The sequence below is a fragment of the Kogia breviceps genome, chromosome 5, assembly GCF_026419965.1.
Source record: "Kogia breviceps isolate mKogBre1 chromosome 5, mKogBre1 haplotype 1, whole genome shotgun sequence".
Classification (NCBI taxonomy): Eukaryota; Metazoa; Chordata; class Mammalia; order Artiodactyla; family Physeteridae; genus Kogia; species Kogia breviceps.
The window spans coordinates 144,032,741-144,057,938 of NC_081314.1; the positions used below are offsets into that span (position 1 = coordinate 144,032,741).

At 44.5% G+C, this 25,198-nt stretch overlaps 1 protein-coding gene and 1 long non-coding RNA gene across 6 annotated transcripts in view; one reads left to right on the forward strand and one right to left on the reverse strand.

The window, feature by feature from the left end:
* Nucleotides 1-1,717, reverse strand: part of LOC136794284 (uncharacterized) — a 37,103-nt gene extending 35,386 nt beyond the window's left edge. The window contains exons 1-2 of the long non-coding RNA XR_010840863.1: nt 1,579-1,717; nt 218-653 (exon numbers count right to left, since the gene is read on the reverse strand). This is a non-coding gene — a long non-coding RNA (uncharacterized lncRNA). The remainder of the gene's footprint in view (nt 1-217; nt 654-1,578) is intronic.
* Nucleotides 672-25,198, forward strand: part of B3GALT5 (beta-1,3-galactosyltransferase 5) — a 47,658-nt gene continuing 23,131 nt past the window's right edge. For 2 of the 5 annotated variants that reach the window (XM_067035136.1, XM_059065288.2), the window contains exon 1: nt 1,640-1,744. The gene's annotated coding sequence lies outside the window, so the exon portion shown is untranslated. Of the gene's footprint in view, nt 1,076-1,639; nt 1,745-5,634; nt 5,780-25,198 lie in introns of those variants that run through there. The other 3 variants (XM_067035134.1, XM_067035133.1, XM_067035135.1) reach the window with 3 other exon arrangements.

Sequence of the window (25,198 nt, forward strand, 5' to 3'; positions counted from 1 at the left end):
AAAACATCTGCCCTGTGTCACAGCCCCTCGGGAGACCAGCAGCGAGGCCTAGAGCCCTCTGAGCTGCGGCGCGCTGAGGCGCGTGGGGGTGACAGGCGTGGCACGGTACCAGCGCTGGACGGAGGAGGCACGAGACGCAGAGCTCGGGACTCGGGGAGGGGCTTGGGGGAGGGAGAGGACAGGGGTGCCTGGGGAGGCCAGGCATTACCTCACTCACCCCTGGGCTCTGGCCGCCTCACCTAAAGGCTGTGGAAGCTGCACCCGCCTGGCTGTGCCGGACCATCGGCGCTCAGCCGCGAGGCTCGTTGGGTTGCCCCAGGAAATGAGCTGCGCCAACCGAGGGAGGCTGGCGATCGCGCCACCCGGCTCCCAGCGCCGACTCCTGTCTGATCAGCCTCTTCACGGGGCATTCGCCAGCCGCCCTCAGCTCCGCCCACTGGATCCCGGGGCGGGGGCGGGGGCGGGGGGGGGCGTCTTCCTTGCTCTCCAGCTCAGCAACGGTTCTGCACCTTTCACGCTCTGGCGCTGTCGCTCACCAAGTATCGGGGGGTCTTCGTCCTCCCCCCCCCCCGAGAAGAGCTCACTTCGTCTTTGCGCAAGAAGGATCCCATGCTAACCGTGGCAAGAGAAGGCCTGGCATTGTTCTGACGTTACTGCAGAAATGAGATTAAGGAAAAGAAGTCAGTTCCTTTGGCCTGGGGTAGGGCCCGAGCTTTGGGAATTTTAAAACTTTCCCAGGCGATTTTAACGTGCGGCCAGGGTTGAGAACCCCTGAATGAGATGGTCCATGACGTGCCCCCAGCTCTGAACAAGCGTACATGTATATTTTCGCGCATGAATCTCTAGCCAGCGAGTTTCTCCCTGCCACAGGGAGCCGGGGGCCCACCGGCATCCTCTCACCCACCTCGCTGCGCACCCCCTCAGCCGCTGCACGCGCCTGAACTTCCCCGCGCCTGCTTCCCCGCCTGTGAAGCGGGCATGGGAAACTGCCTGCTTCGCTCGGCCGTCCTAAGGATTTACGAGCCCCCCCAACTCCCCATTCCGTCGTCTGACCTTGACTCTGCTCATAACCGAGGTGTGTGCTAGGAAAATAGCATCTCTTTTCTGAAAGTGGGGGGGGGGGAGGGACCTCTTTCTGGAGGCATCTGGGATGTAGCAAGTGCGGGAGCGCGGGGCTTTCCCCCGCACGGAGAGCGTTTTCGAAGTTAACTTCGCGACCGTCCCCTGCGAGGGCAGAGCGGTAAACGCAAAGCCCCGGCCTAAGGGGCATCGGAGCAAACGCCACCGTCGTGAACGTCTGGTGCTCCGTGAAAGATGCTCTTCCCCTGGGGGCGACCAAAGAGGAACAAGGCAGACCGTGCCTGCCGCCTCCCCTGGCGCTCGGCGCGGGGGTCCTGCCACTTCCCGGAGCCCCGCGCGGGGCGCCGGCGGGGACTGGGGGGGGGAGGGGGAGGGGAGGGGGGAGGGGAGGAGAGGGGAAGGGAGGAGAGGTGAGGAGAGGGGAGGGGGAGGGCCGCCCCGCCCCCCCCAGCAGCGCCCTGCGTCCCCGCCCGCCCCCCGCCGCCGCCGCCTCCTCACCTATCAGATTTCCCGTGCGCACGGCGCGCCGCTCCTCCCACCTCCTAAACGCAGAGCGGAGGGGACAGCCGCGCTGGACCTGGACCAGCTCCTTCCCGGACGGCCGCAATGCGGGTCTGAGCTCCCGCGGCTGCACCGGCTCCGCGCGGGGAGTGCTGGGCGCACGGTGAGGGCCGGCGGGGCCGAGCGGGCGCGCGGGGAGCGCGGGCGGGGCCGGGGGAGCCGGGGGCGGCGGCCGGGGCCGGGCGGTTTTGCCCGCCAGCGTACTTCCGAGGGCCACAAACGGCGGGCTTGGACTTGATCTCTCTCTTTCTTCTTTGCACGTTAAGGCAGTGGTTGCAGACTAGATTGATCAAAGTTGGTCCAACAGAGAATTCATTTAAAAAATTACCTTTGTTGTTGAGAGCGTTTATGTTCTAAGCGCTTCGCAAATTTCAGTTATCCGATACAGTGTCACCAGCTATAGACACCTTGCTATGCAGTAGATCCGCAGGAGCTCTGTTTCCCTCACGCTCTAGCGCCTGGCAACCACTCTTCTACTCTATGATTTCCACGTAAAAAAAAAAATTTAAGCTTCCCGTGTAAGCGATACCATGCAGTATTGCAGCATTTGTCTTTCTCCCGGTGGTTTACTTAGCATAATGCCCTCCTGGGTTATCCGTGTTGTTACAAAGGGCAGGATTTTTTCTTTTTTAAGGCTGAAAACATTCCATTCCATCATTCCTATGTGTGTATCACATTTTCTTTTCTTTTTTGATGTGGACCATTTTTAAAGTCTTTATTGAATTTGTTATAATATTGCTTCTGTTTTATGTTTTGGTTTTTTGGCCACGAGGCATGTGGGATATTAGCTCCCACACTGTGGATGGAACCTGCGCCCCCTGCACTGGAAGGCAAAGTCTTAACCACTGGACCACCAGGGAAGTCCCCCCACGTTTTCTTTATCTGTTCATCTGTCCACACTTAGGTTGTGTACCTTGGCTATTGTGAATAATGCCGCAGTGAGCATGGAGCTACAGACAGCTCTCTGAGATGATGTTTTCATTTCCTTTAGGTTTTATACTCGGAGATGGGATTGCTGGATCCTGTGGTAGTTCTGATTTCTTGAGGAACCTACATACTCTTTTCCATAGTGGCTGCACCTATTTATATTCCCATGAACAGGACACAGGGGCTCATTTTTCCTCCACATCCTCGCCAGCATTTGTTATCTCTTGTTCTGTTGATAATAGACAACCTAACAGGTGCGAGGTGAGCTCTCGCTGTGGTTTTGATTTGCATTTCCCGGATGAGTCCCTGATGATTACTGATGTTGAGCATGTTTTCACATACCTGTTGGCCATATGTCTTCTTTGGAAAAAATGTTCACATCTTTTGCCCATTTTTAAATTGGATGATTTGTTTATTTCTTGCTGTTGATAACAGTGTGTTTCTGAAGCGTTATCCCTGCTCACATCACACACCCAGGAAGTTGGGTTATTGGGTGGACACAGTGCAAACAAAAGATTAGGGAATTAACATTGGATAGAAATGTCTCACAATTAAAATGAATAACTGATCTAAAAAAAAAAAAAAAGTCAGCTCCTTAGCACTCTGCACAGACAGCTCCTGCAGAGCGTGGGCGTTGTGCAGGGGCTGACAGACAATATGACGAAAAGACATCTTTTCAGCAAGTGCCAGTGGGGTTTTGACTTTGTGGAAGAGATGAGAAAGGGAGTCTCTTTAGATCATTTCTAAGTGTGGTGAGATGCCTCACAATTTTATAATCAACATTTTTGCAATATCTGTGCCGGTCGTGTGTGTGTGTGTGTGTGTGTATGTGTGGTAAACATTGCATCTAACTTTAAAAAAAATCCTGTTTCTGTTTCACTTTTTTGTTGGTTTGTTTAGGTTTCTGAGTTGTTGGGGATAAATACAGCTTCCAAAACCCTTTCCAAATCAGTAGTAATCAGATATTGTGAAGTTATTTTTCACTCTTCCTTTGTATTAGCATGACAAACTTAAAAAAAAAATCTTTGTTACATTTTTACCCTTTGTAAATATTAATATCACCTCCCATCCCCTTGTCTCCCTCATTTACTATTTCTGCCCCCGCTTCTTGAAATGGAGGAGTAGAATTTAATGAAGATAGAGATCTGGGGAAGTGTCCTATTCCAGTGAGCGCTGGGGGGTGGGACATGGCGGCTGTGTAGAGTGTCTTATAGACAGCAAACCCCTAGAGCCACATTTGTGGCTAAATTGCATGCTGATCCTGTCCATCCTTACATGTACTAAAATATTTCAGTTAAGTTGTGTCATCTGGCAAGTTGTGTCGTCTGGCAGATGGCCATCTTTTATGGTGTTTCCTCTTAAAACAGCTACAAGTAATAGGCAAATTGTTTCAAAGAGAGCATTTAATATCTTCCTTTTGGTGAAGGAAGTCAGACAAAGAAAATACCATATGATCTCACTAATATGTGGAATCTAAAACGAAACAAAACAAAAAACTGAGCTCATAGAGATCAGATTGGTGGTTACCAGAGGCCGGGGGTGGGGAATTGAGGGGTGGAGGTGGGGTGGGCGATAGGCAAAGTCAGTCAAGGGGCTCAAAATGTACAGATTCCAGTTAGAAGAGAAATAAGTTCTTTTTTTTTATTACAAGAGAAATAATTTTTTTAACATAGTAAATAAAAACCCCTATCTATCTATCTATCTATCTATCTATCTATCTATCTATCTACGTATATCTTCCTTTTAAGGAATGGTTGAACATCTATTAAGACCTGTTTTCTCTGTCCTTTCATGTTTTCTTTCTCTTTTCAAGTGAGTTCATCTTATCTAGTTCCTTTGTTAGGTAAACTTAAAAAATAATTAGCTCTGATATGTGCAGAGAGGATTTCAATATGAGGTCCACTGACATTTAACTCTTGCATATGCAACTCGGAGTGTAAAGATAGTCCACTAAGTTGTCACCTCAAAAAATTGAAAAGGACAGTGCTGTCTTTGGGAAGATTCTTCCAGACACTGGCACCCTTTCTTCTGTATGATTTCTAAGTAGGTGTTTTGAATAAACCAGGACCATGATTAATGTCTGGTGTTATGAGAGGCTACATGCCCGGACAGGCTTCCTTGCGTGGGTGACAAAGTTCATCCTTTCATCAGGGAACCAGCACGCAGCCCTCCTTCCTCAGTCCTGCCTGCCCAGCTGCAGGCAGAAGACAAGCGCAGACTCAGGTCAGTTCAGACCAATTCTGGAAGGGTGTCAGGGTCTCCATCGCCTCGTGCCTGGACATGGACTTGGACTTGGGCTCCGAGCCAGGCACTGGTGTCCCAGGGGAGTCCTTTGCCTTCTCAGGATGCTTGTCTATTTGAGCCAGCTTCTGATCAAATTTTTACTTGATCTTCTGCCAGAACTAGATCCTCATCCTGGGTCCTGGTTCCAATGGCTGTGAAACTCAGCTTGGCTCTGGTGCTCTGCTGACCTCCTCTACAACTCCTGCGTACCCCCAGGAGAGCCCCTTGAGTGGGTAGGGGCTACTTCCAGCCCTCCTAATTCCAGACTTTTCTCCTTTGCCCTTGGCCTCAGGACCGGGCTCCTTTGAGGTTTTTGTGGCTGGTCTCCTGTGGGTTTTGACAAGACTTTTCTTTGTTTACGAAGGGAGTGAACCTGTGTCTGAAGCGACAAGGTGAAGGGTTGGGCGAGGTGATCTGTAGAGATTTTGACAATGAACGTGGCCTTCCTTGAAAACCAGAATTACGAGATATGGATATGGTGGAATGAGACTCATTTGAAAGAACACGTCAACGAGAATTTTTTTTTTTTTTTTTTTGCGGTACGCGGGCCTCTCACTGTTGTGGCCTCTCCCGTTGCGGAGCACAGGCTCCGGACGCGCAGGCTCAGCGGCCACGGCTCACGGGCCCAGCCGCTCCGCGGCACGTGGGATCCTCCCGGACCGGGGCACGAACCCGCGTCCCCGGCATCGGCAGGCGGACTCCCAACCACTGCACCACCAGGGAAGCCCTGAAAGAACACATCAACGAGAATTTTTATATCTAACTTTGAATGTTTTCCCATAGCCTCAATAGAAGAAAAAGAGCCAGAAGTTGTGTGAGACCAAGTTGGGTGAAGGAAGTAGCTGGCCATCTATTCACGCATTCATGGAGGGATAAAGAGTTTGGACACTGGACCCAAATGCCTGGGTTCACATACCAGCTCTGTCAGGTACTTGTTCTGTCACCTTGGGCAAGTTACTTAATTTCTCTCTGCCTCAGTTTCCTCAATTGAAATCAGAGGTCATAATGGTATTTATTTCATTGGGGGTGGTTATGAGATTAAATGGTTCCATGGCTATAAAGTTTTAGAAGAGTGCCATTATGTAATATGTACCACAGAACTTAAAGCTATTACTATTATTTGCCTTTTATGTGCTAAGCACTTAAAACCATGTTGTATAAAATTGCTTCAGATCAAGAATGAAATACGGAAATGAAGTAACAAAACTGGTTTTCTTTTATTGAATTTTTTTTTAAAAAAAGCACCTTGGTTTTAAAAGCAACCGCACCCAAAATGTGCCCAAACTGTTGTTTTTTTTTTTTTTTTTTTGTGGTACGCGGGCCTCTCACTGTTGTGGCCTCTCCCGTTGCGGAGCACAGGCTCCGGACGCGCAGGCCCAGCGGCCATGGCTCACGGAACCAGCCGCTCCGCAGCACGTGGGATCTTCCCAGACCAGGGCACGAACCCGTGTCTCCTGCATCAGCAGGCGGACTCTCAACCACTGCGCCACCAGGGAAGCCCTGCCCAAACTGTTTTAAGCAACAGCAGAATTGTTGGAATAAAATGACTAATGTCAGGGCCACAGTATTTAATTTGATGTCTCAGTTTTGGTTCCTATGACTTATATTTCACTTCTGACTCTCTGTAATTATTTGAAGCCATTCCTGGGCGTTACTATTTAAGTTTTCAGCTTTGTCATGCTGTTTCTTACCATTTCTAATTTATTTATCAGTTTTGTAGAGGCATTTTGCACTCAGGATGTTTCCTGAACTCTGCAGGTTTCCTTTTTAATCTCATTTCTTAGCCTTGTGCTCTCATGTTTTCTTTCTTGTTTTGCTGATTTTATGTTCTTAATTTCTTGTGACAGATCATTTATCACAAGAACTTTTATGTCGTGGCTTAGGGTGTGGTCAACATTTTTAAACCCTGAAGTGCATGGTATGACACAGACAGATTTAAAAATCAGTTTAGAAGTACTAATCACACCAGTTCCTAATGAAATATTCCAAATCAGACACAAGGCAAAAACTGTTCCATCTAAAGATGGAACCAGGGATGGAGAAATAGCCATCCGGAGATACTTCTCTTGTATTCACTGAGTATCACCAGGACCTGTTTGAAAACTTTTCACCCACTTCTGGGAGGATATTTCCTTCCAGACTGGCTTTTGCACTTTGCTTTCTCCCTTTTCCTCTGTTATAGTAGTTATGTATATTTGCCCTGCCATTTCTTTTTATGTCAGGTATATTTAACAAGGGCAGGTTCAGCTGTACCTTCAGGTATAATTTGAGTGACTTGTCCTTGATTGCTTCTGTCCTTGTGTGAAATGTGTTTTCTTCTCCGAGCTTCGATTTGTGTCCTGGACGTCATGTTTTACCTGCTTTTCTGTTACCTAAGGAGATGAACGAGGAAGAGGTATAGCTGGAATCATGGCTAATTATGATTTTACAAGCAGTGGATTTAATCTCTATTTGGTTTTCCTGTCATTTTATTCAAAGCTGCTTGGCAAGTTCTGGGAAATTCACAACATGACAACAGTGTTCTTGTACATTTGTGTCTCCTTTTGCACACACGTGAGCTTCCTTTAGAGTACATTTCTAGAAAAGAGTAATTGGGTAAAAGGGCATGTTATCCCCATCTTTCCTAGATACTGAAGAATGCTTTCCAAGGTGGTTGTACTAATTTATACATCCACCTACTGTATAACCTACCGTATAACTCAGTATGCAATTTGTTTCTCTGTAGCCTCATCAACACTTAGAATTATTGGACTTTTATGAACATAGGGGTGCATGTATCTTTTTGAATTATAGTTTTATCTGGATATATGTCCAGGAGTGGGATTGATGGATCATGGACTTAAAAATTTTTGTTAATATGATGGGTATGAAATAGTATCTCTGTTTTAATGTGCATTTGCCTGATTCTAGTAAAGCAGCTTTTCATATATATGTATACATATTAATGAAAAAAGAAAAAAATATATAATTATTCTTCTGTGAATGGTCTGTTTATGTCTTTTGCTCATTTTTCATGTGGGGGGTGTCTTTTTTATTGATCTGGAGAAGTGTTTTTTAGAAATTCCAAATCCTTCATTTCAGTAATACACATTGTAAGTATCTACTACTAGTCTATGGCTTATATTTTTACATTTTGTTGGCCAGTATTTTTTCATTTTTAATTTGCCAAATTTTCATTTATAGTTTGTGCAGTTTTTTCTGTCTTAAAATTTCCCCCACTTTAAGGTATTAAAGATTAACCTCATATATTTTCTTCTTATAGTCTTTAAGTCTTGGTTTTTTTTTCATGTTTAGGTTTTTAATTCTCCTTGGATTTACTTTTGGTATGTTTTTTAAAAAGTAATTAATTAATTAATTCATTTATGGCTGTGTTGGGTCCTCGTTTCTGCGCGCGGGCTTTCTCTAGTTGTGGCGAGCGGGGGCCACTCTTCATCGCGGTGCGCGGGCCTCTCACTGTCGCGGCCTCTCTTGTTGCGGAGCACAGGCTCCGGACGGGCAGGCTCAGTAGTTGTGGCTCACGGGCCTAGTCGCTCCGCGGCATGTAAAGCACAGTACAGGTCTACCTTTCTCTATGGAAACTGGGAAGGCAAGCCTGGAGGTTTAACCCTCATTTTACTCTAGAGCAGGGGTCCCCATCCTCCAGGATCTAACACCTGATGATCTGAGGTGGAGCTGATGTAATAATAATAGAAATAAAGTGCACAATAAATAATGCACTGGAATCATCCCGAAACCACCTCCCCCCACCCTGGTCCTTGGAAACATTGTCTTCCATGAAAATGGTCCCTGGTGCCAGAAAGGTTGGGGACTGCTGCTCTAGAGGATCACTTCCCTCAGGTTTCCTACTTACCACCTCTGTTCACTTTTCTCCAGCTTGGGAAGTGCAGCAAGTTAGACTTTTATGAATTTCAGTTCCTCACCTTTTCCCACTTTCACCTGCCCATTCACCTGTACATGTAAAATTCTGGTGTTTTTCCTAGACCATCACTTTCAAGGAGTTGTGTCCCTTCATTTGAGTGTTGCTTGTATAATTTTGGCCCATTTGAACTTATTGTTTCATTTCAGCCTCTCTGTACACCGGTGCCGATTCGAATCTCAGAGACAAAGTTTTGGGTGAAGCAGGAACAAAATAGCTTTCTTGCTTTGTGAGGCAAAGGGGGACGCAGTGGGCTCCTGCCCTCGAAAACGATGTGTCCCAACCCAGGGGAGTTTGGCGAGGAGATCTATGGCAACGGTTCAAGGGTCGGGTTGCTGACAAGATGAGGGTGTGTGCAGGGTCTCCTAATCTTGATGAGCATCTCTGATCCCTTTAATCTTGCTTCAGGTGGTTTCTTGGCTGTTCCTTCCTTGATTAGCAACTGTTCGAATCTGCCCTTTGGAACTCAGGGAAGGCCATGGAGACTGGAGTCTTGCCTACAAGAAACATGGGACAGAAAAGGCCTCCGTGCCCGGGAGTCCCACAGGGCCCCATTAGGTTTCAGTCAGAGTGGGTGTTCAATATCCCCCTATTTTGTATAAGGTCTGGCACCATGCCCAGGTGATTGGAATCTTTAGAAAGAAACAGGGTACCCACTATAATTGGACATGAATTAAGGAACTGAGAAATTTGAATGAGGCAAATAAATGGTAGAGAGATGGCCTTATTAAGGTGTAGGTGTAGATGGAAGAATGGTGGTCAACATGCCATAGATACAACCTGTCACGAATGCTCCACAGTGAACTCTCAAAGTTTTCTGGAGAACCCATAAGGAACTGAAACTGGATTTTTTGGGGTACCCTTATTTGGCTTTCTCAATGACAAAATGCCCAATTTCCCTCTTTGCTAGTTAATAACTAATCAGTTTACCCCCCAAAAAAGTGCAAGTAAGATTCATTATCCCCAAATGGAAGTTTTTCTCCCTATACACATTCTCTTGTATATCTTGTTTTTGCTTCTTCTCTTGAGAGTCAGTTTACCAGTTGCTTCCCATGCGAGAACATCGCTTCTAAGAAAGGTAACTAAACTGCATGCAAAATACGCAATTTCCCCCGCATTACTCTTTGACAGATCTGCACGTCCCATTTTAGACTTAGGCCGTAGCACTTACATCCGGTATCGCATGCCCACCTTTCCTGGTTCTGGTTTTGCTGACTTCTAACACGCTCCTCACGCTTGTCTAATTGAAACTCCTTCTTGGATCACCTGCAGTTCGTACTTGTTTTTCCGTCAGGTAAAATGGAGGGGCTTTTTCAGGCTAATGAAAACCTACGATGCCTGCCACCATGTGGGAGATTTGAATGGTTAGAGAAGAAGACTTCTGAGGTTAGAAAGGCGTTTTGCATGGGGTTGGTTATTCAGATTCACGGGGCTGATGGCTTCTGCTGTCTTGCTGCCGCACCCCATCTGGGCTGTTACCCCACGCAGTCAGTCTGTTCTGTTTGTTCGATGAATCTTCATTAGTCTGTGGGGTATGTTTCACACACTGTTCGAAGATCACAGAAGTCTGGGCAGCTCTGCCTGAGAATCTTCTCTTGAGGTTCCCTCCGCACATGGTCTTTGTAAAGTTTCCCCAAAGTCCTGCGTTAAAGAAGCCTGTTTACTTTTGTTTCATCCAGTCGTTCCTCAACTTGCAGTTCCGCCTCTCTCCCACCCTCAGCCCTCTGCCCCCAACACACACACACAGTCCGCTTGATGTATGTGTGGGCGCATACGTGGGCACCGTGGGGCACAGTGTGTGCAAACCTCCCCCACACTGACGGAAAGGACTCCATGTTCCCACTCGGTCTCATCTTGGCTTCCCTTCAGCCCTGGATTCTTTCCTTTTCCTTTTTTTATTTAATACTTTTATTGGCGCATAATATCCACATCATATATTTTTTTGCACAGAGTTTACAATTCATTGACCCCCAAACTCTTTTTTATAAATCTGTGTGAAATATACGTAAATTAAATTGACCACGTTAGCCACAAATTGCACGATATCTAGTACATCCACAGTGGTTTGCAACCATCCCTACTATCTAGTTGCAGAACATTTTCACCATCCCAAAAGGAAATCCTGTACCCGTTATCAGTCATTTCTCCCCGGAGCCCCCAGCCCTTAACGACTACCATTCTACCTTCTGTCTCTATGGGTTGGACCATCCCAGGGACCTCTTTTTTTTTTTTTTTTTTTTTTTAAATTCAGCCTGTTCTGATATTTTTTTTTTTTTAACATCTTTATTTGAGTATAACTGTTTTACAATAGTGTGTTAGTTTCTCCTTTACAACAAAGTGAATCAGTTATACATATACATATGTTCCCATATCTCTTCCCTCTTTTTTTTTTTTTTTTTTTTTTTTTTTTTGCGATACGCGGGCCTCTCACTGTTGTGGCCTCTCCCGTTGCGGAGCACAGGCTCCGGACGCACAGGCTCAGCGGCCATGGCTCACGGGCCCAGCCACTCCGCGGCATGTGGGATCTTCCCGGACCGGGGCACGAACCCGTGTCCCCTGCATCGGCAGGCGGATTCTCAACCACTGCGCCACCAGGGAAGCCCTCTCTTCCCTCTTGTGTCACCCTCCCTCCCACCCTCCCTACCAGGGACCTCTTGTAAGGGTTTGTCCTCGTGTGACTGGCTTGTTTCACTTATAGCATCATGTCTTCAGGTTCTTCCAACTATTCCGTTGTATGAATATGCCACATTTTGTTTATCCACTCATCCATCGATGGGCTATTGTTTCCACATTTTGGCTATTGTGATTGTTTCCACTTTTGGCTACTGTGAATAATGCTGCTGTGAACGTGGGTGTACAAATATTTGTTCAAGTCCCTGCTTTCATTTCTTGTGGGTTTATACTCAGAAGGAGAATTATTGGATCATATGGTATGTCTAGGGCTTCTTACTTTAGGAATTGCCATACTGTTTTTTACAGTGCCCTGCCATTTTATAGTTCCACCAGCAGTGCCCAGGTTGGGTTCCAATGTCTTCGCATACTTGCCAGCACTGGTTAATTTTTAAAAAGTTGTGTTTTTGTAATAGCCATCCCAGTGGGTGTGCACTAGTATCTCGTTGTGTTTTTTGCATGTGGGATCTTAGTTCCCTGACCAGGGATGGAACCCACGCCCCCTGCAGTGGAAGCGTGGAGTCTTAACCACTGGACCACCAGGGAAGTCCCCTCGTTGTGGTTTTGATTTGCATTTCTCTAATGGTTAGTGATGTTGAGCATCTTTTCATGAGTTTATTTGCCATCTGAATATCTTCTGTGGAGAAATGTCTATTCAAGTCTCTTGCCCATTTTTAAATATGGGTGTTTGTTTTTTGTTATTGATGAACCCTTACTTGTTAACAGATAAGATACTCTTAGTGACATGAACTTATGGGAAAGATATTGACTGACATTTATTTCTTTTCTGCTTTTCTCTCTCCATCGTAGTTCCCCACTGGTTATTACTTATTGCTTTCCTAGTTTGTCCTGTTCTCAGACTTGACCCAACAGATCCATTCCTTCCCTCCCCTTCCCACATCCCATGTTGTGGACTCTTGTCTCTTTAGCTGTTGGTTCCTTGGACAGAGAGTTTTATTTAAGCCAACTGCCCCCATTGCCTTCTTTTTCTTTCTAAGGATTGTCATCTCCTCTCTGATTTTAGCCACTGTTCCTCCACTGAAGCTGCATTTTGGAAGCCCAGGAGCTTCTGGCTCCACAGTTTTTTGTAGGATTGACACTGATGATGACCTCTTCCTCCTTGAAGCTCCTTTGGTCCCTGGGACACTTCTCTGTGAGGGGAGGGGAGTGAGCATTGGGGTTTAGGACTGTGGACCTTTGCCTGGCTGTAGATGCTAGCTTTGACTGTGAACTCACTCTAGTGACTTCATTCTGTGGGATTCCCCTCAGTGAAGGAGAACATTAGCACCCACCTTGGAGATGTGTGGTGAGCACTGAATGAGTCATCACATAAAACCTGCTTAGACATAGTAGTTGGCACAGAGGAAATGTTAGTTTTTAGACACTATTGGAATGTTACATTTGGCCCTCTATATCTGTGGGTTCTGCATCCTCGAATTTAACCAACCATGTATAGAAAATATTCAGGAAAAGAAATTATAGAAACCTCACACCTGCAACTATTTACATAGCATTTACACTGTATTTACAAGAATTGACATAGCACTTACATTGTATTAGGTATTAAAAGTAATCTAGGGACTTCCCTGGTGGTGCAGTGGTTAAGAATCTGCCTGCCAATGCAGGGGACACAGGTTCGATCCCTGGTCCGGGAAGATCCCACATGCCGCGGAACAACTAAGCCCGTGCGCCGCAACTACTGAGCCTGTGCTCTGGGGCCCTCAAGCCACAACCGCTGAGCCCGCATTTCACAACTACTGGAGCCCGCATGTCACAACTACTGAAGCCCACATGCCTAGAGCTCATGCTCTGCAGCATGAGAAGCCACTGCAATGAGAAGCCCGCACACCGCAAGGAAGAGTAGCCCCCACTTGCCGCAGCTAGAGGAAGCCCGCACGCAGCAACAAAGACCCAACACAGCCAAAAATAAATAAGTAAAGTAAATAAATTTTTTAAAAAAGTAATCAAGAGATGAGTTAAAGTATACAGGAGGATGCGTATAGGTTATGTGCAAATACTATGTCATTTTATAAGAGACTTCAGCATCCTTGGATTTTGGTATCCACAGGGTCCTGGAGCCAATCCCCGTAGATATCGAGGGACGCCTGTAATCTGTTTTTTCTCCTATGTGTCCAGTTGGTCCCTTTTCACCTCCATTTGTTCCCCTCCTGACTCTTGTTTCCTAAATTCTGTTCTTTGCTCATCATTGTCCTCTTCCTAGACATTGTCTTGCTGTCGTCATTTCATTGTCTGCCTTTATGAAGGCGGATTCTCACTAGGTTACCTCTCTACCTTTTAGTAGGAGGCTTCTTGTAGCATGAAACTGTGCTGTATGGACATATTTTGGGGAGGCCATTTTGACCCTTGTCAGATCACTCCATGTCAGCTGCCCCCTACACCAGCTCATACACAACCATGTCAGTTCCACCACAGATCTGGAAGAATTTGACCTTTCACCTATTTCTATGAATTGCATTATTTTGAAGATGAAATCACAAGTGTCACCCTGCACTGTGGACCTGATAGGACCACATTAAGTGATGATATCCTGAGCAGATGTAAGAAGGGATGGTGGGGCTTTATGAATCAAACAAACTAACGTCATGGAAGTCTTAGGAGTGATTTACAATGTAGCCTGGTGCTTACTAGTTACTGGATAATGTGAGGTACTTAATTGACTTTCACAAAAACCTTAGAAGGTAATTATTATTATCTTACCATTTTAGACATTTTCCATTTCTCACTTATAGAGACAATAGTATTTTTTTTTTTTTTTTGAGATTCCAGAAATATATTCAACCCTCTGTGGCCAATTGATTTTCTTTCTTTCTTTTTTTTCTAGTGTTTTCCAGCATGTTTTTTAAAAATTTTAACATCTTTATTGGAGTATAATTGCTTTACAATGGTGTGTTAGTTTCTGCCTTATAACAAAGTGAATCAGTTAGTCTTAAGAAGGTAAATATGCCCAGAGTCTCATAACTAGCAAGTGACTGACTTAAGATTTAACCCATTTCCTTGGATTCCAACCACAGAACTCTTAACATCTTGACTGTCTTCAGTATGTATCATTTCCCATTTTCCATTTTTTTTCCTGCCGCCTCTTCCTATATTTATTGCATATGCTACAGCTTAGTCCATTTCAAAGAGAGGGTGTGTGTGTATTTATCAATAATATCTTGTTTTAATGTTTGAATTAATTCAATCATGCTTTTAGTTTTAATTATTCCAACTCTTTTCTATAATTTTCATTTGGTTTCTAAATTCTTTGAGAGCTTAGTCCTTTTCTTTAATAATGGAAATACTTAAGACTATGCATTTGCCTCTGAAAGCAGCTTCGAACACATTCTAAGGAATCTTATCTAGGGTTCTCCTTTGTTTTGTTTTATAATTAAACTGTTATTACACCTTTAATATCTCCTTTTCACCTCATAGTTAATTTTCTTTATTTCTAAGTGGTTAGGATTTGATGATCTTGTTAAACTTAATGTTAATTCCTGGTTTTATTGGCTTATTGCTGGGATGATGGCCTGTTGTTTCCCTCTTAAGTCTGTATACAGTTATACTGCTATTCAGAAGTACATGCAGTTATAATAATGGGAATGCTGGCTTAAAATGAAAATTATGAGCATTTGAAAACAGTGCTTATAACTCACTTATTTTAGTCTAAATTTGAGTTCTCGTTTCTCCAACTGATATGCTTTGTTTCTTTTATTATTAAAATAAATTATATATTTTCAATAAAATCCTCAGGGCACATTTCTAGCTTTGTTTTTAATAGGAAAATGGTCCCAGCCTGTTCTGTAACAACCAGCACTCAGTGAAAAAATGAAGAGCTGTTGTTAAGTGGAACAGTAGGAGTAGCTAACAAATCCATCAATGTTTAACAATATTAATGAGCTTTTCAAAAGTGTCATATTTTCACTGTGAATCATTTCACATTAAAATCTCTGGTTTTCTTGCCAACGTTATCTTTAATGAAAGCTGTGTGCTTCCAGCCAGATTTGGAGCGAAGTGAACGTGAGGGAGCTGGAAGCAGAATCCATAAGAAACCCATGTCCGAGGGGATATTTCCTGAGCATGTGGGTCTTGGTTCTGTTAATTCCCTCTGACAATTTTAGCCGCATTCCCCCCATGTCCCAGGGCAGTGACTCATTCAGGACTACTTGGGAATTGGTGACTTAGGTCAGTGAAATGTCTTTCTCACATATTTCTGCTTCTTCCACTGATTCATGGTGTCTGTGCTGGGTTTTCAAGTGAGAAATAGTGAAATACACAAGGAGGTGACTGGCATTTGACCAGGAGATGATGTTTGCATGTTAGTATTTTCTTTTTCCATTTCAGGAAAGATGGTTTCCATAGATTCACTGAAAAGCTATGATGACCTAGAGGTGGCCAGAGCAGAGAGGGTGGTTCCGGAGAGGTAAGATGAGGCAAAAGAAACTAAGGAAGGATGGGACACAGCTGAATGGAAATGGCCCCCAGCTCTTTTTGACTCTTGAATGTTGTAACCATCTGTCTAGTCTTTGGTAACAGTTCCTGCCTTTAGAGTTTTCTTTAAACAGAAATAAAAATCAAGTGGGGAAAAATCACGGGAAAAACATGTTTCCGTTCAGAATATTCATAGAGAGAGGAGGAAGCGTGTCCTGACAGATCTGAATGCAGTGCGGCTTGTGGGAGGAATTCCACCTAGTACCGTATTGTGTTTGCTGCCTAGCACAGCTCGCGCGAGACGCGTTGCAGATATTCCGGCAATAACGGCTTTGAGTAATTTTATTCCTTTATTCACTTAGTAAATGTATAAGTGTTCTAGGGCTGACATAACAAGGGACCACAGAGCAAGTGGCTTAAACAACAGAAATGTACTGTCTCACAGCTTTGGAGGCTGGAAGTCTGAGATCAAGGTGTCAGCAGGGCTGGTTCTGAGTCCTGTGAAGGAGAATCTGCTCCAGGCTTTTCCTCAGCTTCTGGTGGTTTGATAACAATTTTTGATGTTCCTCGGTTCGTAGAAGCATCACCCCGATCTCTGTCTTCATCTTCACATGGTGCTCTGTGTGTGTGCATCTGTGTCCAAATCTCTCTGTTTTCAAAGGACCCCAGTCATATTGGATGAGGGGCCACCCTATTCCGACATGACCTCATCTTAGCTAATTACATCTGCAATGTGCCTATTTCCAAATAAGGTACTGAGGGTTAGGACTTCAGTATATGGGCTTGGGGGGAACAAAATTCAACCCGTAACGGTAAATATTTATTTACGCAGCCAGTGAATGTTTACTGAGCATCTGCTGTATGAAAAGTACGTTATGCGGTATTGAGGTTTAAATAAATACCAATAAAATATTTCCCGTCACAAGCCACTTACAGTATAGTATAAACAAATAAGGTAGCAACAAGTAACTATAATCCGGTGGTGCTATGGTAAAGGTGTGTACAAGGAATTGTGGTGGAGATGACAGGAAAACTTCACTCCAGGGGCAAAGTCTGAGCCGGATCTGAAAGGATTAAAAGGAGATCACTTGGTAGACCATGGGCATTCTGGCCAGAGAGAGCAGAATGGAGGTCTGAAACAAGACAGTGCACTCCTGGGGCTCTAAGCCATCTTGTGGCAGGAGTTTAGGCTGCACTGTGGAGGTGATGGGTTGCCACTGGAAAGATTTTTTTTTTAATTGCAGTACAGTTGATTTACAGTATTCTGCTAGTTTCAGGTGTACAGCAAACGTGATTCACTTATATATATATGCATATATATATTCACTTATATATTATATATGTATATATATTCTTTTTCATTCTTTTCCAGTATAGGTTATTACAAGATATTGAATATAGTTCCCTGTGCTCTACAGTAAATCCTTGTTGTTTGTCTATTTTATGTATAGCGGTTTGTGTCTGTTAATCCCATACTCCTGATTTATCCCTCCCCAACCTCCATTTCCGCTTTGGTAACCAAAAGTTTGTTTTCTGTGCTTGTGAGTCTGTTTCTGTTTTGTAAATAAGTTCATGTGTGTTATTTTTTTTTAGATTCTACGTATAAGTGATATCCTATGGTATTTGTCTTTCTCTGACTTGCTTCGCTTAGTATGATCATCTCCAGCTCCATCCATGTTGCTGCAAATGGCATTATTTCATTCTTTTTTAAAGGCTGAGTAATAGTCCATGGCCACTGGAAAGTTTTAAGCACTGGAATGACACTGCTGGACTTGTGGTTTTGAAAAGTTCTGAATGACAGCATAGAGGCTGGAATGGAGGTGGTTAAGTCCAGAGTTTGTGAGATGAAACAGTCAAAATGGGCTCGAGTTTGGTGCTTGCGAGTGGATTCCGAGGCCCTTCAGCCTGAAAAGAGGAGTGGAATTTTATTTTATTTTTATTTTTTGGCAGTATGTGGGCCTCTCACTGTTGTGGCCTCTCCCGTTGCGGAGCACAGGCTCCGGACGCGCAGGCCCAGCGGCCATGGTTCAGGGCCCAGCCGCTCCGCCACATGTGGGATCTTCGCGGACCGGGGCACGAACCCACGTCTCCCGCATCGGCAGGCGGACTCGCAACCACCGCGCCACCAGGGAAGCCCCAGAGGAGTGGAATTTTAGATGTCTATGGGAGGTCCACTTGGCATTTGGATTTGGAGGTAGGCAAAGAGTGCGGAAGGACCATATGGATTAGGGGATGATTTTGTGTACAACCGGGGGGCGGGTGGATAAGGGAGACCATGTCAAGTAACAAGAGAGGGTCAGCAGCACACCTGAATTTTAGGGGCAAGATGAGGAGTAGAGCCAACAAAGGAGAGTCAGAGTGAAAAATCAGAGTGATCAGAGGAGAGGCAGATGAGCACAGCATAGAAGCCAAGGACTGTGGCTGTTCTGAGAAGAAACACTCAATATCACCAGCAGCTCATGGAAGATGAAACCTGCGTAGAGCTCATGTGCCTTGTGGCTCAGTCTTGACGTTATATCTTTTACAGTCTCATCTGATATATATGAAAATATCAGCCGTTTGATATCCAAAAGGCAATTAGAATCTTTGCTGAAATCTTTCAAAGGACGCCAAAGGCGATTCCATTCATAACGCCCAACAACATTTTAAATTCTCCCTGCTCCTTCCGTAATCTGCCACCTTCCGAGCTACCTGGTCCCCGTCCTGTCAATTCTCCAACATCTCTCCAATCCAGCCCTCACTAGCTCTTTCTTGCACCCCAGCACCTCTTATCTTCCACGTTGATTCTGTTCTGTTCTACTAGTAACTCTCCGCCTTTTCCAGTATTTCTCAATTCTTCGCTCATCCATGACCCTAATTCTTTGCAAGGAACAAGCTGGTAAAGGCCGCATCCTTGGCAGAAGTGGGGAGCAGGAATAGGCTATCGGTATTCCTCCGTTAATTCTTTCCTGTCCCAAAGCAGGCTACTGGTGACTTTTGGTAGAGTGCTTTCAGGTAAGCAATAGGAGTAGAAGCAGATAGCAGTGTGTTGAAAGTTAATTAATTGGGGGATAAGGCTGTACAAAGTGGTGAGTACAGGCTGTTTTTTCCAGAAGCTTGATTTGGAAGGGAAAGAAAATAAAAGGCTGACCAGAAGATGTTAGGTTATTGAGATAAGGTCCTTTATAAACATTTTTTTGGAGTGAATTTTTGTTTTGCAGTCATACTTACAGCAGAGATTCATGTAGTCCATGGCTGTCATCTTAAGAAAAAAAAAAAAACAATACCGTTTGCATTGCTCATTATTATTATTATTTTTTAAGTTTTTGTGTTTTTTTTTGATGTGGACCATTTTTAAAGACTTTTAAGTCTTTTTTGTTACAATATTGCTTCTGTTTTATGTTTTGGTGTTTTGGCCGCGAGGCATGTGGGACCTTAGCTCCCCGACCAGGGATCGAACCCACCCCCCCTGCATTGTAAGGCGAAGTCTTAACCACTGGACCGTCAGGGAAGTCCCACATTGCTCATTATTAATATGTATTGTCATTGGAACTGATGAAGAAGAAATTCACAGAACCCCCAGGCCAGAAGCCTGGATCCCAGCACATGGACATTTACTACTAGAGAGGCTTAAACATTATGAGAACAGGGTGAGGTATGAATGTGGGTCCACCTTGAGGGGAAGGAATGAGCCAAGCGATGGGGCTTATTGATGCAGGGAAAAGTGCCTTTTGTTTTATGCTCATAGACTTCACCCAGATTACTTACTCAATAAATATTTGTGCATCTCTTACCATTTCGTTCCCATTGTGCTAGGTCTCGGGGTTCCTGGGGCTCGTGGGGCTGTAGCAGGGCAGATATAATATCCCATCATTCCTTTGCTAATTTTTTTCTTAACCCAAAGTTTCCCAGAGGGAAGTGGCTATTGAATTCTTCTATTAAAAGGCTGAGGATTTAGGTCTGGGAACAGGGGAGTGGATGTCATTATTTATCTAAATGGGGAGGTGGATGTAGACAGGTGGCTCCGTCCATCACAGGAGGACCATGAGGGTTTGCCGTGACTAGCTGTCTTACACCTCGGCCCTTTGGTACTAAGGGAATCCTAAAAAGTGTGTGTGACTCAGCAGCACCTGTTGCCACTGTGGTGAGGTGACCCCAAGTTCAGAAATGTGGGGAAGGGTCAAGTTCAAATTAGTGAATGGTTATGTGCAATGGCATTTACTTTCTTTGCTTCTGCACTCCATAACACTAGAAATACAAGATGGTTAACAGAATATTGCCTGCACTAGGATCTGGGTAGGAATGTTCGTAACCGACACAATATTCATACACATGTGACAGTTGTGAAACTCGTTATTAGGGTGTCATGTGGAAATCTGCTCTCTTAAGAAGACTACAAAGGTGTTTGCCCAATCCTTCCTCCTAGTTGCTAATTCTCCTCAAATGTGTATCTTTTACTCTTCATGGCTCGTCTTTGTAAATGAAAGTTTGGGTTGAACAGTCTTGGGAGTTTGAGGGAAGTCTCTTGGCAACTGTGTAGGTCAGTGTTTGAATCAAAAAAGGGGTCTAAACCCTCCCCCATCAGTGAGTCTTTTGGCCGAGTGTCATGGCTTCAGCATTTTGTCCAGACCCTGGGCCCGGGGATCTGCTTCAGGCCAGGCCAAGTGATCTTGAACCCAACAGGCAGAAGTCACGAGGTTTCCTCTACTTCTACTAGAAAAGCAAAGCTCCTTTCCTAGTCATGTGTCCTCAGTAGAATCCGCCCACTTTCTTAAAGACAATCAGCCTGTAATGCAGGCAGGAGGAAGCTATGTGATTACTGTACAGGGAAAAATGACACAGGCATAAGTAAGTATTCATCACTTACAAGTGGGTAGAAATCACCCACTTGTTACAAGAGCATCCACTGTGAAATCAGAGTGTTCGACCACACCTCCTGCAGTGAAGTCAAGAGCCTGAAATAGCCCACAGTTCAAAGGACATTCCAGCAGAAGACAAATGATCGTAATCGCAGTTACCATGGGCAGCTCAAGAGTGGACCTGCCTGTGTGGATGAGACTGTTGACGTTTGGCTTCAGCTTTTCACCTGTCTGCTTGTAGATTTCTGTGATTGTCTGCTGTCAGGATCGAGAGGGAGCTGTGAGCGATGAAATCCGTGGTGAGAAGTCATCCCACAATGAGAAGAAGTTGTGGGTTGAGGGAGATCTGCGTGTGTCGTGGAGGGCGCAGGTGCGAGTCAAGAGGCAGTTCTGCCAGAGGTTTATCTGCTCCTGAAAGAGTCACTCTTCTGTGTGACGGGTCACGTAGATTTTTGCATTTTGTGTCTGGACAGCCATGGTTCATTACTGTGTGTGCATGATTTTCTGAACAAAGACTATCTCTCTCTCTCTCTCTCTCTCTCTCTGTTTTTAAACTGAAGTATAGTTGATTTACAATGTTGTGGTAATTTCTGCCATATAGCAAAGTGATTCAGTTATACATATATGTATTATTTTTCATATTCTTTTCCATTATGGAAAATGATATTGAATATAGTTCCCTGTGCTGTACAGTAGGACCTTGTTGTTTATCCATTCTATGTATACCAGTTTGCATCTGCTAATCCCAAACTCCCAATCCTTCCCTCTCCCAGCCCCCTCCCCCTTGGAAGCCACCAGTCTATTCTCGATGTCCCTGATACTGTTTCTGTTTCATAGGTTCATCTGCGTCATATTTTAGATTCCACATATAAGTGATATCATATGGTATTTGTCTTTCTCTTTCTGACTTCACTCTGTATGACAGACTCTAGGTCCATCCACCTCACTACAGATAACTCAGTTTCACTTCTTTTATGGCTGAGTAATATTCCATTGTATATATGTACCACATCTTCTTTATCCATTCATGTATCATGGACATTTAGGATGTTTGGCTATTGTCTTGGCTATTGTAAATAGTGATGCAATGAACATAGGGGTGCACGTATCTTTTTGAATTGTAGTTTTGTCTGGATATATGCCCAGGAGTGGGATTGCTGGATCATATGGTAGTTCTAGTTTTAGTTTTCTAAGGAACCTCTGTACTGTTTTCCACAGTGGCTGCACCAACTTACATTCCCACCAACAGTGTAGGAGGGTTCCCCTTTCTCCACACCCTCTCCAGCACTTGTTATTTGTAGACTTTTCAATGATGGTCATTCTGACCAGCAAGAGGTGGTACCTCACTGCAGTTTTGATTCACATTTCTCCAATAATTAGCTATGTTGAGCATCTTTTATGTGCCTATTGGCCATCTGTATTTCTTCTTTGGAGAAATGTCTCTTTAGGTCTTCTGCCCATTTTTCGATTGGGTTGTTTGTTTTTTTGTTGTTGAGTTATATGAGCTGTTTGTAGATTTGAAATCAAGCCCTTGTCGGTCTTTGCAAATATTGCAATATTTTTTTTGCAAATATTTTTTTTACAAATATTTTCTGGCATTCTGTAGGTTGTCTTTTTGTTTTCTTTATCATTTCGTTTGCTGTGCAAAAGCTTGTAAGTTTGATTAGGTCCCATTTGTTTATTTTCATTTTTATTTCTATTTTTATTTATTTATTTATTTTTATTGCCTTGGGAGACTGACCTAAGAAAACATTGGCGTGGTTTATGTCAGAGAATGTTTTGTCTATGTGCTCTTCTAGGAGTTTTACGGTGTCATGTCTTATGTTTAAGTCCCTAAGCCATTTTGAGTTTATTTTTGTGTATGGTGAGAGGGTGTGTTCTAACTTAATTGATTTACATGCTGCTGTTTAGCTTCCCTAACGCTTGCTGAAGAGACTGTCTTTTTCCCATTGTATGTTCTTGCCTCCTTTGTGGAAGATTAATTGACTGTAGGTGTCTGGGTTTATTTCTGGGCTGTCTGTTCTGTTCCATTGAGCTACATGTCTGTTTTTGTGCCAGTACCATGCTGATTTGATTACTGTAGCTTTGTAGTATTGTCTGAAGTCTGGGAAGGTGATGCCTCCTGCTTTGTTCTTTTTCTTCAGGATTGCTTTGGCAATTCTGGGTCTTTTATGGTTCCATATGAATTTTAGGATTATTTGTTTTAGTTTTGTGAAAAAGGTCATGGTAATTTGATAGAGATTGCATTAAATCCGTAGATTGCTTTGGGTAGAATGGGCATTTTAACAGTATTAATTCTTCCAATCCAAGAGCATGGGCTATCTTTCCATTTTTTTGAATCATACTCAACTTCCTTTATTAATGTTTTGTACTGCTCAGAGTATAAGTCTTTCACCTCCTTCGTGAGGTTTATTTCTAAGTATTTTATTTTGGGGGTTGCAATTTTAAAAGGTGTTTTTTTTACATTCCCTTTCTGATATTTCATTGTTGGTGTAAAGAAATGCAACGGATTTCTGTACGTTAATCTTGTATCCTGCTACCTTGCTGAATTTGTTTATCAGTTCTAGCAGCTTTTGTGTGGAGTCTTTAGGGTTTTGAAAGAAGACTGTCTTCCATCCTCTTAATCATCCTATGTCTACCTCCTGGCACCAATAGGCAGATCTGTGCCCTGTGTGTGCCCTTTGTTCCCTGTCTTTCTTCTTACACAACTCTTTATTCCGCTTCCTGCTAAAGCAGCCTGACTTAGGCTTCTGAATGCTCCTCGAAACAGTCCACACTTTGCCTCTAGTAACCCACCAGCCTCCTCAGCGTGAACAGCAGGGGGTGAAACTCTTGATATGGCTTCTTCCTCTCCTTGAAATAAGCCAGGTTCTATTTCTTCCGAGAGATTATTGAAGTCCTGTGCAATGTTCATAAAGCAAAAATACCTAATGCACTGAAAAATTCTGTAAGCAGTTTAATCCTCAGGAGATGCCATATAAACCAAGTGTGTGTTTTCATGTAAGAAACTGTTATCCAAGTTGCGAAAAAGCATAATTTGGCCTTTGGAGGCCTGGGTGGCTTCTCAGATCTTTCCTCTGGGTTTCTTTGAGTCAAATACTGTGAGTCAGCAGATGCTACAATGGCGGAAAATATGGAAGATGGTCCCTGCCTGCTCTGTCCTTCTGGAGTGATCAGCCAGTGAGAAAGGTGGGCAGGAGTGCAAAGTCTGCACAAAGAAATGATAAATTCCCATTCGTGAAACTGATAAAATACCGTACGCAGTGGGTGGCAGAAGTAGAGGAGAGAACACCGCTGCTGAGGAATGGGCCCTGAAGGGTAAGGTAGAGCAGGGTGAGGTGGGCCGGGTGTGGCGGAGGCTTTGGAAACTTTGGAAACTCACACAAGGAAGGCCATTTGCACAGGAGGAAGGATCTGAAAGGGAGCAAGCGTGGCCTGAGGGGAGAGGCAGGGAGAGGTCAACTGGAACAGAGAATGCAGGATGTGAGCTGTTTTATAAGGAGCTCGGTGGATGAGTGGATGGTCATCTTAAAGAGCCGGCTGAACTTGTTTGTCAAGAAATGAAATTTCGGGCTTCCCTGGTGGCGCAGTGGTTGAGAGTCCGCCTGCCGATGCAGGGGACACGGGGTTCGTGCCCCGGTCTGGGAAGATCCCACATGCCGCGGAGCGGCTGGGCCCGTGAGCCATGGCCGCTGAGCCTGTGCGTCCGGAGCCTGTGCTCCGCAATGGGAGAGGCACCAACAGTGAGAGGCCCGCATACCGAAAAAAAAAAAAAAAAAAAGAAATGAAATTTCAAGCCATGAAGGGTTTCAGATGCATTACATACAGCGCAGTCCAGCCTGAATCCTACCTACTGTTGCCGTGGCCTCCTGTTGAGGGCGCTTCCGTGAGTCGAAATCTGGGCAGGCCGTATTTCCAGAATGTTCACACTCCCTTGTTTTAGTGACCTTTCTTCCCTCTCTCCCCCATGCCTGTGGTTTGCACGCTGAATGCCTATCACTCTCGAATTTCTTATTGAGACTCGATTCCAGCATTCTAGATTCTGTGACTCTACCATTCAGGCCGCAGAAGTCCAGAATAATTGGAGAGAAGATGTTCGTTGAGAAAAATCTCTTGTATTTGTTTTCAGAGTGTTTTATATGGGGCTAAAGAATACTTTATTTCATCAGACTCAGGCAGTCAAAGAGTTTTTCCAAAAATTTCAGATTTTTCTAACCTGGTTATTGCACAGAAGAATCAGCAAGGATATGTTCTGCTGTATCCTTTTCGGGTATGTTATTTTTTTTTTTTTTTTTTTTTTTTTTTTTTTTTTTTTTGTGGTATGCGGGGGGCCTCTCACTGCTGTGGCCTCTCCCGTTGCGGAGCACAGGCTCCGGACGCGCAGGCCCAGCGGCCATGGCTCACGGGCTTAGTTGCTCTCGCGGAGCATGTGGGATCCTCCCGGACCAGGGCACGAACCGTGACCCCTGCATCGGCAGGCGGATTCTCAACCACT